General features: G+C 40.7%; 1 protein-coding gene across 25 annotated transcripts in view; it reads right to left on the bottom strand.

Annotated features, from left to right (window-relative positions):
• The window catches only part of PLEKHM3 (pleckstrin homology domain containing M3), a 195,500-nt gene extending 183,930 nt beyond the window's left edge, over positions 1-11,570 (bottom strand). For 5 of the 25 annotated variants that reach the window (XR_006220909.1, XR_006220908.1, XR_006220907.1 and 2 more), the window contains exon 1: positions 11,189-11,568. The gene's annotated coding sequence lies outside the window, so the exon portion shown is untranslated. Of the gene's footprint in view, positions 1-1,504; positions 2,846-11,188 lie in introns of those variants that run through there. The other 20 variants (XR_006220910.1, XM_042995211.1, XM_042995209.1 and 17 more) reach the window with 8 other exon arrangements.
• Positions 11,571-12,314: the final 744 nt, after the last annotated feature.

Below are 12,314 nucleotides of genomic sequence, written 5' to 3' on the forward strand. Positions count from 1 at the left end.
ATATAAGCATGGCATTTCAAATCTCAGATTGCTCTGCTGTTGGAGGCAGTAATGTTATTATGCCCTGATGTCAACCACTGGATTGGAAAGCCAAGGTTCCTGATTGGGAATCCCATTTCATAAAACCACCAGAGTTCCAATATGTCCCACTTTTAGAAACCAAACAGACATAAACTTCAGTTATGTAAGTGTCAGTGTCTGAAAATGCAGACTCAATGTTTTCCACTTCCCTTTACCTCCATGGTAAGGACTAGAGATTAAAAAACAAACAAAATACCCTCAAATTATCTAAGACTGAGACGAAGAAAGCAAAAACTCCCATCATAAAAAACCACATCTGGCTACAGTCAGCCTCCAGCTGCAACAGGGAATAACTGACTAGAATCCATGTAGATGCCATCCGAGCCAAGCCAGCTGGCATAAGCTGAATACATGACCGACCACAACAATGAATGTAACAACCACCAGGCAGATACACTGAGACCCAGATATGCAAGACACCCAAAAGGAACTAGGAAAGTAGCTTCAAAGATGTTATCAACTCATATCACGATTTGGCTTACTGAGAATAATCTTTTTCATATGCATGGTTTAGAGTATAGTTTATAAAGTATTTGATAAGCTTCTTGATAAAAACCAATAGTAAACAGAGAGAGGTAAGTAAAGTAGCAGGATTGTTTTAAAGAAGATGAAAGAGAAACCAAGATGACTCATCTAGTGTCAGCTGAAGGCCCTATGGGGAACAAAAAGAGGCTCCTGAAATCCCTGTCTAATTACTGGGCCAACCAAATTCAATTACCTTTTAAGTCACCTTAAATTGCTCAGGGGTACTGATGTTAGAAGGACCATAAACTGTAAGTAGGTTAAATCCAACAATGAGCCACCCAGTTTTGAATTTGTTCAATGGGACAGAGGTGTGGCAAAGAGGACACAAACTTCTGAAACCACAAAGGGTTAATGTCCCAGCACTGACTTCTAAACTGAATGACTACAAGCAAGTCAGACTGACTCAGGACTTCTGGGCCCTCCTTATCTGCAAAATGGAAATCCTGCCAATGCCTGCCCCCAACTACCTTAGAAAATTATAAAGCACAAATGCAGTTAATATATGTAAAAGCTCCTTATAAAATCTAAAGCAATTACTATTCCTATTAGAAACTAGCTGATTTCTAACCACACAACCATTTATACTCAACAAGCATTTACAAGCATGGACCAAGTACCCAAACACTAGAGGCTGGGGACACAAAACCACAGCTTCTGTCCTAAAAGAGCTTAATAGCTAGTGGGGAAACAACATAAAACCAAGTGTAAACAGTGCGTTAACAGAAGTATCCAAAAGGTGTTACAGGAACATAAATAAGGAATCATTAATAATCAAGAGATAATAAAAAGTCTTAATGACCAAACACAATTAAATGTCTTAACAGTCTACAAAGAGATGACTTCAGCTGGAAGAAACCAAAGACAAAGGAAACAAACACACAAACAAAATCAATCATACCTGCTCTAGAAATGCTGTTACGTCTGGCATGAAGCTGTCAACCTATGGTAAGAGCTTCAAAGGTTCCAAAGAGTCAGTTCAAAGTAAATGAATAATCTCACAAATGGAAGGCACGAATGCAGGGCTTCACAAAGCTGCCCAAGTCTTTCTGACCCACAGAGACATCTCTGGCCAATAGAAGGCTACATGACTGGGATGTCATGAGAAATGAATAAATGCCTCACTTCCTGTTGACTTCAATTCCTTAGGTCACTGCAGCTGATTAGCAGAAGGGAAAATACTTACAACTTTAACCTTCAAAACAATAATCAGCTTATGGGTTAGTACATATTCACAAAACCAGTTCCTATGGGTACTTAGGGTGAATGTACAGTGAAGTCATTAACTGTTGTTGTTGTTGTTGTTTTCTCTATCAGCTACAATTGAACCTGTTAAAAAGTGAGCTGGGTCTTTGTTAAAGGCATCTAGAGAGTATCAGACCCATGATAAGGTCTAAGCAAAAGGTGATTCACTTCTTATTTGAAAGGACAAACACTCAGTGGTGATCAATGGCATCCATGACTCCTCCCTCTCTTTTCAACTTAATCTGTGACAACAAACTTGACTACCAAGAGGCCTCTTACCAATTCTGTCAGGAAACAAGCAAGGCTAGCAAAGGCAGACAAAACAGTCTTTGACCTTCAAAGATAAGGACAAGGTAAGGTAAAATAACAGGATGAGTCTTTGTTATTTTGCTAAATACAACATGAAGGTCAGAAACAACCTCTGTCCATCATACAGGACAAAGGAAAAGTTTACAAAGTATGAAGGAAAAAAAGAGCAGGAACTACATTTTCATCTCTAGTTCTGGATTTAAATTTCTTTTATTATGGACTGCTATCATTAGCATGGAATGGATTTTTAGAAAACAATTCTGCAGCACGTACTCATTTTGAAGCTCTCATTGGTCCATATTCCTTTAGCTCTTTTGACATTAAGATGACAGGCATATGATAACTGGGACTCGAAGAAATGCCCGTTGTCCAAGACCACCACTACTATACTAAATTCACTAAAAATGTACTGCAAAGGACTCATTCAGTGTGGATGGACACATGGTAAATGTGGAATGATGTATTTAATAAAATGTTTAAAAACAAAATAAAGAGAGTTTTTATAATTCCTAAGCCAATACCAAGATTAAGAAGTCATAGCTATTATTTTTGGGTAGTTGCTAAAGGGCAGTCATTAGTTAAGCCCTTTATCTGCATCATCTTGTTAAATTCTCACAACTCTATCAGAGTGCTGCTATTATGATTACCACTTTACAGAAAAGGAAATTCAGATTTAGTTTTGTATTATTTTTTGTAATGTTTATTCATTTTTGAGAGAGAGACACAGAGTGTGAGTGGGAGAGGAGCAGAGAGAGACACAGAACTTGAAGCAGGCTCCAGGCTCCGAGCTATCAGCACAGAGCCTGATGCAGGGCTCGAACTCATGTGCTGTGAGATCATGACCTGCGCCGAAGTCAGACGCTCAACTGACTGAGCCACCCAGGTGCCCCAAAAGGAAATTCAAAAGCGATGAAGTTATGTGTCCAAAGTAATATTGCCAGTGGGTGGAAAAAAGACTCTAAAATGCACACACAGTCCTGGATGGCATTTAATAGCAAATTAATTACTCTGAAATAATATAGCTAAAATTTTACAGACATCGGGCTTTGAATTTTAGTGTCAAACCTCAGCGACTTTAAATTATTTATTATTAATAACTAAAATAATTATTTAAATTATTTATTTTTAAATCTTTGTTAATCCCACAACTCAGAAAGTTAAATGCTAAATATCATCTTTACACCCAGGGAAACAGTTTATACTTAATTTATTTTAAAATAATCACATCTGTAATACTTCTGTGTCATTGTAAATTCTTTAAGAGAATGGTGGATGAGAGGTCCCTAAACAGAGTAAAAAGCCGTTCTCTAACTAAATAGCTAACGTCAATTCTCTTAGTGACCTTGAACACATTACTTGTAATGTCTGCAAGGGTATAATAACTATGACTTCATTTAGGCCAAATAAGTGCTTTTGCAAATGTTGACATAGTCCTAATTGCCCAAACCTTTTACTAATGTTTCCCTAAGACATCATTTTTCATTTAGCCAACAAATAGAAGCACTTGTAAAATGTTTGCTGTAAAAACAAAAAACAAAAACAAACAAAAAAAAAAACAAAAAAAAATCCACCCCTGCTAATAAGCGTTTCTGTCAAAAGAATTAAAGAAATCATTTCAAATTAAATATGACCATATATAATTCCAATACATTTTAACTATTAAGGTAGGTCCAAATAAATTGTCTCCTTCTAAAGCCAACTGAACTTTTTTGGTGGGGAGGAAGAGGGGTAAGAATATCAGTGAATTTGGGGCTCAATCAAAATAACAAAGTTGACCCACAACCTTCAGTCTTGTTTCTTAGGCCTACTGAAAGTTGATACGCCCCGGTTTCATATCACCACACTCCAGAGAATCTCTAGACATCATATCTAACATTTCAGTGAAGGACAATTACTTTGGGACCACAAGACCTGGAAGTGGAAGGCCTGTTTGTTTCAAGGTTCCAAGCACTACTACCAGAGGTATGCCATTTGAACCTGAATTCCAGTCACTTCGATGCAGGTCAAATAATACCTGTCCTACCCTCTTCAAAAGTCGTCTTAGAAAGCAAGTCTAATGACATAATGCAGTGCTCTGTGAACTCCAAAGCAGGGTACAGGATGCCGACAGGAGTTTGCATGGCACCAGTGAACAGGGCACCGCATCCTCTTTGATCTCCTCCCATTATAAACCAACAAACTGGTACAGAGAGTGGTAACAGCAATCAGTTTAGGAAGCTCTGAAATAGGTTTTAATCTACTCAAGGAACTCCTGCACCGTTCAAGGCAGCATGAGTCACTGTGTTCCCGCGTTCCGGGTGGTCTTCGAGCAGGGAGATTCAATTGTACAAGTGCACAATGATTCAAAAAAGAAAAACCAAGTAAGTAAAACCCTCCCTTGCCCTCCAAGTTCCTCTACAGCTAAAATACTTTCTCCTCCTCCCTTTGAATTCCAAGTTCCTAGAAGAAACTTGCTCTTGATGCTTTCTGACTCTACTTCTCACCACTCGTTCATTCTCCCCACCAGAGGGAATCTGGTTCTTCACCAGCTGCAACCGCAGAGGCAAAGGTCATCAACATTTTCCTTCTTGCTAACCCCAGGAGACTTTTCACTCCACACCCAACCTGCCCTCTCAGCAGTATTTGACCTACTGAACATCACGCTCCCAAATACACTGATGTAGCCTTTTCCGGTATTTCTCCTTTATCTCTGCATGCTCATTTCAGTCCCCACTATGAGCTCCCCTTTCCTATGTTCATATCATAAATGCACACATTCCTCTGTTTTCCCCCATAACCCTTTTATTTAGTTCCTCCTCTTCTCCATTTCTGTGGCTTCAGCTACAATCCACGTGGTGGATGAGCAACAGATTACTCCCCTAAGATCTAGACCCACAAATGCAACTGCCTTTTGGATGTCCCCTAACTCCTAACATGCACGAACCCAGCTCTTCATCTTACCCTCAACCTGCCCCTCCTCCTGACGTTGCCCATATAGTGAAGGACATCATCATCTGCCCCAGAAAATGAACATCATCCTTGACCCTTCTGGCCCCTTCACCCACACCTCCATCTGTCAAATATATCCATTCCTCTCTTTCCTTATTGCCTTAGTTCAGACACCACCACCAGTCTTCCCTTCAGTCTTGCTCTCCTCTCATCCAGTCGCCACACTACCACCTAAGTGGCCTTTCTAAAATTAAAACTCTGGGGTGCCCGGGTGGCTCAGTCGGTTAAGCGTCCGACTTCAGCTCAGGTCATGATCTCTTGGTTTGTGAGTTCAAGCCCCGTGTCGGACTCTGTGCTGACAGCTCAGAGCCTGGAGCATACCTCGGATTTTGTCTCTCGCACTCTCTTTCTCTCTCTCTCTCTACATATATCTCTCTGCTCCTCCCCAACTCATGCTCTAGCTTTCTTAAAAATAAAAATAAATAAATAAATAAACAAACAAACAAACATAAAATTAAAACCCTGCTGTCTTCTGGAAAAACCATACACTCCTTAACATTGCCTGTAAGAGCTCATGTCCACTTACTTTCCCAGGCTTATCTCTTGAATTTCCCCTCTCTTCTCTCTACCCCACAACACACAGGGACACAACTTGGCTAATGTGAATTCAGCCTTTGGGTCTCTGCTGAAGTATCACTTGTTCCCTGACCTCCCATGTCCATTTTGGACATCCCTCTTATGTGTCCCCATAGCATCCTAATTTCCTCAATTATAATGCTTTTTATGCTGTGCAAAATGGCCTGTTTACTTGTCTGTTTCCTCCACTAGACTGTAAGTTTCATGAAGGCAAAGACTATGACTGTTTTAGTCAAGGTTGTTTTCCTGGCCCCAAGTACAAGAGCTATGTGTCATGGTACAAAACAAGTGCTCAATTCTTACTTATTCAGCCAATGAATCAATGAATCCCTAAAGGTGGAAGAGAAGTTGTTCTGGAAAGGCTAAAGTGCTGATAAAAATGGATCAAGAACACGTGGGAAAAGATCATTTAGTTAATCTCCTGGAGCATTAAAAACTGCTGGTTACAGTGCTGATGTTTTCCAACCTGCAATACATGTTCCCTATTCTGTGGCTAAAAAACTACAAGTAAAGTGGATATTTAGCTATTTCCCCACTAGATAAATGTCCACAAGTAAACTTGATAATGCAGAACAAAGCAGCTTTAGTTTGTACTGAATTATAAATTGGTTACACTAATCAAGATAACTGGACAAATAAACCTCTACAGTAGTCACAAACATGGCATGTAATCAGAGAATCCAATCTGAAACACATAACTCAAATTAACAGTTAGTGTGTATGAAAAATAAACGAAATGTTAATGAAAATAGCAGGCCTGACATCTTAATACAATGGCCTCTATATTTTAACTTTGGTTTTTGCTCATAACTCACATTGCCATCAAGATTAATTACACCCTCAGAACACATACAGTTCTCACCTTATTGTCAGCATGAGGGTTAATTATGTGGGCTTTTTATTGTCTGTCTGGTAATAGCCACAGGAGCCAATGAAATAGAGCAAACATAATGCATGGAATTTACTACTGGTGGTCATTTTTATCATAGTGTCACTCAGTACTCAGGGCTCTGAATTATTTAGCTTGCATCTAAGCTGGAATACAGTTCAGCTACTTATGAATCAAATACAAAATACACTTTAAAAGAAAAAGAAAAAAGAAAAAAGCAACCCCTTGCTAACCATCCCTCCACACGGTTTCTTTTAAGGGATTAACACTTCCTCATGAAGAAAATCAGCATTTGGCTAGTGCCAAGGGGGCAACTGGCACTGTCTGGATGTTTCTGTGGATGTGAAAGAATAGAGCAAAATGAAATTAGGAAAGGGAAGCAGTGGGGAAAACGAAAGAGTAGCACTGCTCTAGTGCTCCTGGAAGCTGTCTAGAGATGGAGAATCCTAAAACATCTGCCCAAATGATCTAATCTTTTCCAGGTTCCTGTTAAAATCAGGTCTTCTGAAACTAGTAATTAAAGTAGCCCCTAGGGCGCCTTGGTGGCTCAGTCAGTGAAGTGTACGACTCATGATTTCGGCTCAGGTCATGATCTCGCGGGTTCATGGGATGAAGCCCTGTGCGCTGTGCGCACAGAGCCTGCTTGGAATTCTCTCTCCTCCTCTCTCTCTGCCCTCCCTTGTTCGTGCTCTCTCTCTCTCTCAAAATAAATAAATAACCGTTAAAAAAAACAAAGTAGCACCTATCTGCCTGTCTGCTTCTTAAATATGTAAATTTATAGCTTGCCTTCAAGTATTATGGGAAGGTTGCAAACATGATTAAACTGAAATAGAGTATGTCAAATATCTGATAAATATTCAATGAATAATAGCTTTGAGCGTTTCCTTATGCATCAGATGTTACCAACCCAGGCCAGCTTTGTTTTCCTAGTCATAATATGCAGATGTCTTTCTTTTTGCAAATGGTTACATATCCATTATAGTTCTTTGTTTCCCACTTGGATAATTATCCTGGGTCTATACCCCAAAGCCTAAATTCCAACAATCTATGAGAAAACAAAGCTACATTAAGCATTTGTGGACATTAACTTTAAAAATATTTCTGGGGCATCTGGGTCGGTTGAGCGTCCAACTCCTAATATCAGCTCAGGTCATGATCTTGTAGTTCATGAGATCTAGCCCTGCTCGGACTCTGTGCTGACAGTGCAGAGCCTGCTTGGGATTCTCTCTCTCCCTCTCTCTCTGCCCTGCTCATGCTCTCTCTCTCTCTTTCTCTCTCTCTCTCAAAAATAAATACACTTTAAAAGGTATTTCTAAGTTCCTTTGGATAGATTGTTAGAAGTAGAAGTATTAGGTCAAGGGGTGGGGGCATTGGTGAGGCTTTTCATACATTCAGCAATGAGTTTTATAGAAAGGTTATACCATTTGCTAACCCCTCACAGCATTTGAGAGTGTCTGCTCCGCTGCACCCTAACTAATGTGAAGAACTGAAATTTTTAACAATATGTAAATTTTTAGAGCTGGAAAAAATGGGACGCTGCTGTTATTCCAATTTTCATTTCTTTGGTTAATGAAAAGAGAATGTATTTTTTTTTTAATGTTTATTTATTTTTGAGAGAGAGACAGAGCATGAGTTGGGAAGGGGCAGAGAGAGAGAGGGAGACACAGAATCTGAAGCAGGCTCCAGGCTCTGAGCTGTCAGAACAGAGCCCGATGCCAGGCTTGAACTCATGAGCCATGAGATAATGACCTGGGCCACCCAGGCGCCCGTAATGTGTATTTTCGTACATCTATTAGCCATTAATTTCCTCTTCTATGGATAGTCTGTTTCTGTCTTTTGCCCAATTTTCTGCAGAAGTCTGTATTAGTTTTCATCTTTCTTTTTTTTAAAAGTAGGTTCCACGCCCTTGCACGGAGCCCAGTGCGGGACTTGAACTCACAACACTGAGATCAAGATCTGAGCTGGGATCAAGAGTTGCACACTTAACTGACAGCCACTCAGGTGCCCCTGTCTTAACTTTCTATTGCTATATAACAAATTTCCACAAACTTAGTAGCTTAAAGCACCACCTATTTCTTAAGGTCAATGCTGAAGGTCAGAAGCCTGGGTAAGCTTGACTAGGTTCTCTGTTCAGGGCCTCTCTCAAGAGACTATATTCAAGGTGTTGCTGGCGAGGCTGGGCTCCTAGCTGAAGACTCTGGTAAAGAACCCAGTGCTAAGCTCATTCAGGTTGCTGGCACGGTCCAGCTGCTAGACTGTGCCCCTACATCTGAGGTTCCAGTTTCCATGCTGGGCCAACTTCAGCAATTCTAGGCCTCCTGCATTCCTTCTCAAGTGTCCCCTCCACCTTCAAAACAGCAACAGTATGTTGTTCCTCCTCAAGCTTCAAATCGTTTGGATTTCACCAGCCAGAGAAAGCTCTCCACTTTTATGGACTCCTGTGATTAGACAAGCACCACTCTGGTATTTTCGCCATTTTGAATTCAACTGTGTCACAAAATATAATATACTCAAAAGAGTGATATTTCATCATCTTTATAGGTTGCATGGATTAGGCCATCCAATCTTGGTACAGGGGCATTTTTAGAATTCTGCCTGCTATAGAGTCTTAGGTGTTCTTATAACATGTTCATGTCTTTATGATAAAACTTAATTGTATGAATTTACTAAATAAATGAATCTTACTGATGACTGTAAGAAGTTGCATTTTCACAATGACAAAGGCAACTGTGGGTGGTGCTGCTGTGTGCTAATAAGAACTTTGAATACCGGGGCACCTGTGTGGCACAGTTGTTAAGCATCTGACTTCCGCTCAGGTCATGATCTCAACAGTTCGTGAGCTCACGCCTCGCTTCAGGTGAACACGAGCCCCACTTTGGGTAAAACATGAGCCCTGGGTGAGCTCCACTTCTCTCTCTCTCTCTCTCTCTCAAGGAAAAAAAAAAAAAGGAAGAATTTTAACACCCACCTTTGCCAACACGGATTTTTTTTTAATTTTTAATTGTGGGAAAATACACATAAGATTTGCCATCTTAACTACTTTCAAGGGTATATCAGTAACGCTCACACTGTTGCGCAACCGATCAGTAGAACTCTTCATCGTGCAAAACTGAAACTATACTCATTTAACAAAACTCTCCATTTAGCCCCTACCCCAGCTTCTGCAATCACCATTCTACTTTCAACACAGGTTTATTTTATGTATTTTTTAAATCAATGAAATAGTTTATTATTTTTTAGTACTCTCTACACCCAACATGGGGCTTGAACTCATGACCCCAAGAGTCACATGCTCTTCTGACTGAGCCAGCCAGGAACCCTTTAAGTATTCCTTAACAAACATGTATATAGCAATTATTACATGTGCTGTTCTTAACACTTTAAAAATATTAATTCATTTGATCCTCACAACCACCCTATGAGAGCAGAACTATTCCTAAACCCATTCTACAGATTGGGAAATACAGCAGGTAACTTCCCACGGTTACACAACAGGAAGGTGCTACACAGGAACTGAAATCCAGATAGTCTGGCTTTATAGTTCTTGCTATGAACCATCACATTGAGAAAATATTCATTTTAAAGACAAACTCATAAGGCATTAGTATTATTTCTTTGATGTGCTTGATTTCAAAACACTTATCTACATGCAATTTAATCTAATACTCTACTAACTCAAAGTTAGATTATGTGACCAGGGAGACACATCTGTATATAGCCCAATTTTTGGTGAAAGCATTTTCTTGAAGCTAATGAAATGAAAACTGGCTTGTATTTGATTACAGACACAACAATTAAAATTTACATGCAGTCGATTTATAATAAAATACCTTATGAATGAATATAAATTGCAATTCACCATGACTACTGAAAATACTAAAGAAAAAAAAGTGTTTCTCTTTTCCAAGGAGGTAAAAACAAAAGAAAGGAAAAAAACTTCCAAATAAGTTTACAACAGCATAGCTCAATCTCAGCTTGACCTGGTAAATTCAAACCTGCCCTGCTATGCAAGCTATAAATCTAGACCAATATCCATTTGCCATTCAACCATATACCTCAGTAGACAATTTTATTTGTTGAGTGGGTCTGAAATGTCCTCATCCTGGTGTTTTAGCATAGTAACCCTCTCACAGAGGCCCAAATCATGCTTGTCATCAGCCACACAGCGTCCTTTACTATACATTAGAAATGAGCGTTGTCAACAGAAGGAACAATCGTTTCTCTAGAAGCCCCGGCGTGATGTGAGTTAAAAGCTCTGCTGAGGTTTGGTTTCTAGGACCCAGGAAGCAGGGAGACTAAAAACAGCGCACAGAACAGGATGTGCTGTTTCAACTGCTTTCTGCTTATATACCTGATTGATAAAAAATAAGCAGACAATGCATCGTGTGATCTGCCCACACCCATTATCCACTACATTGCAGCGCAGTCTCCAGCAGGAACTAAAAGCCAGAGTACGGAAGAAAAGAGCAAAATCATCGCAACCCCAGGGATACCCTCGGATATGTGTTACAATGTTGTCATCCCCACACCCTTCCCCCACTGGCCAGCCAGGCAGCACAGACGCAGGCAGATGCTCACCTGGCCGCGGGCTGTTTCTCTGCCTTCACCTACGGGGCCTGCAGGCTACTCCTGGCCGGGGCGCGGCTTCGGGCAAGCCCGCCTCACCGTGACAGCCCGTCCGGCCGCCGACCATCCCAGCCCGGCCGTCTGTTTACAAGCGCTTCTCGCGGTCCCACTCTTAAATGCTTCCCCCCAGCCACCCGGGAAGCGAGACCCGGACACACAAGGTTCCAGGGTCTCAAGGACTCGTCTTTTTTTGCCCAAGGAGCCAGCGGCCCGGGAGGGGCCTGACCGCACAGCCAGGCCTTATCTCTGCTTCCTTAGACAAGATTTTTATCACACACGTTTTGAAAACAATGGCGTGTGCCGCAGAGTCTCCGCACGGCTCCCCCCAACGCCCGAATGAATATTTGCAATTGGAAATTTTCACTTGGGACAGACACACAGGATTGGACCCCTTTTTTTTTTTTTTTTTTTTTTTTGCAGCTCCCTAAGAAAATTACTCATATAAGTTCTTTCTGAAAATGGGACTATTACAAGCTGGAGATTGCTTCTCATTTCATGTTTGGAGCTGCGGAGAAAAATCAATTTTCGCTGTCCTTTCATGTTGTAGACAGCAGGTTGAAAGGGGATGATTTTGAGGGGAGGTCTTCAACCCCCATTTGGATTCCCAGCACAACAGTGGCGTGCTGTGTGTGTGTGTGTGTGTGTGTGTATTGTGTTCATGTACACACTGACTGGCACCCGGGGGCTTCTTAGTAAGACACCCACCACAGCAAACCCACATTGATTTTGGCCACTTTGTAAGAGGATATGCTGGTCTAGCTGGGTAAGCCTTTCCTTGAAGTTTCCCCACATTGTTCTCCATCACAGCACACTTCCTTACCATTTTCTCAACTTATAATTACACAGTTATTTATTTACCTATTTTATTGGCTTCTCACCCCCACCCCAGCCTCACCTATAAACTCCCTGAGGGCAGGAACTATTTGTTTTCACTCACCACCACATAATAGTCACAAAGCACCAGTGCCCAATGTATATATGTTTGAATGAATAAGTGAAGAAATAAATGCAAAAAAAAAAAAAAATGTCCAAGGAGGCTAGAGAAAGCAACATGAAAGGAATTGAAAGTCTGATCCCT

Source organism: Panthera tigris, chromosome C1 (assembly GCF_018350195.1).
Source record: "Panthera tigris isolate Pti1 chromosome C1, P.tigris_Pti1_mat1.1, whole genome shotgun sequence".
NCBI lineage: Eukaryota > Metazoa > Chordata > Mammalia > Carnivora > Felidae > Panthera > Panthera tigris.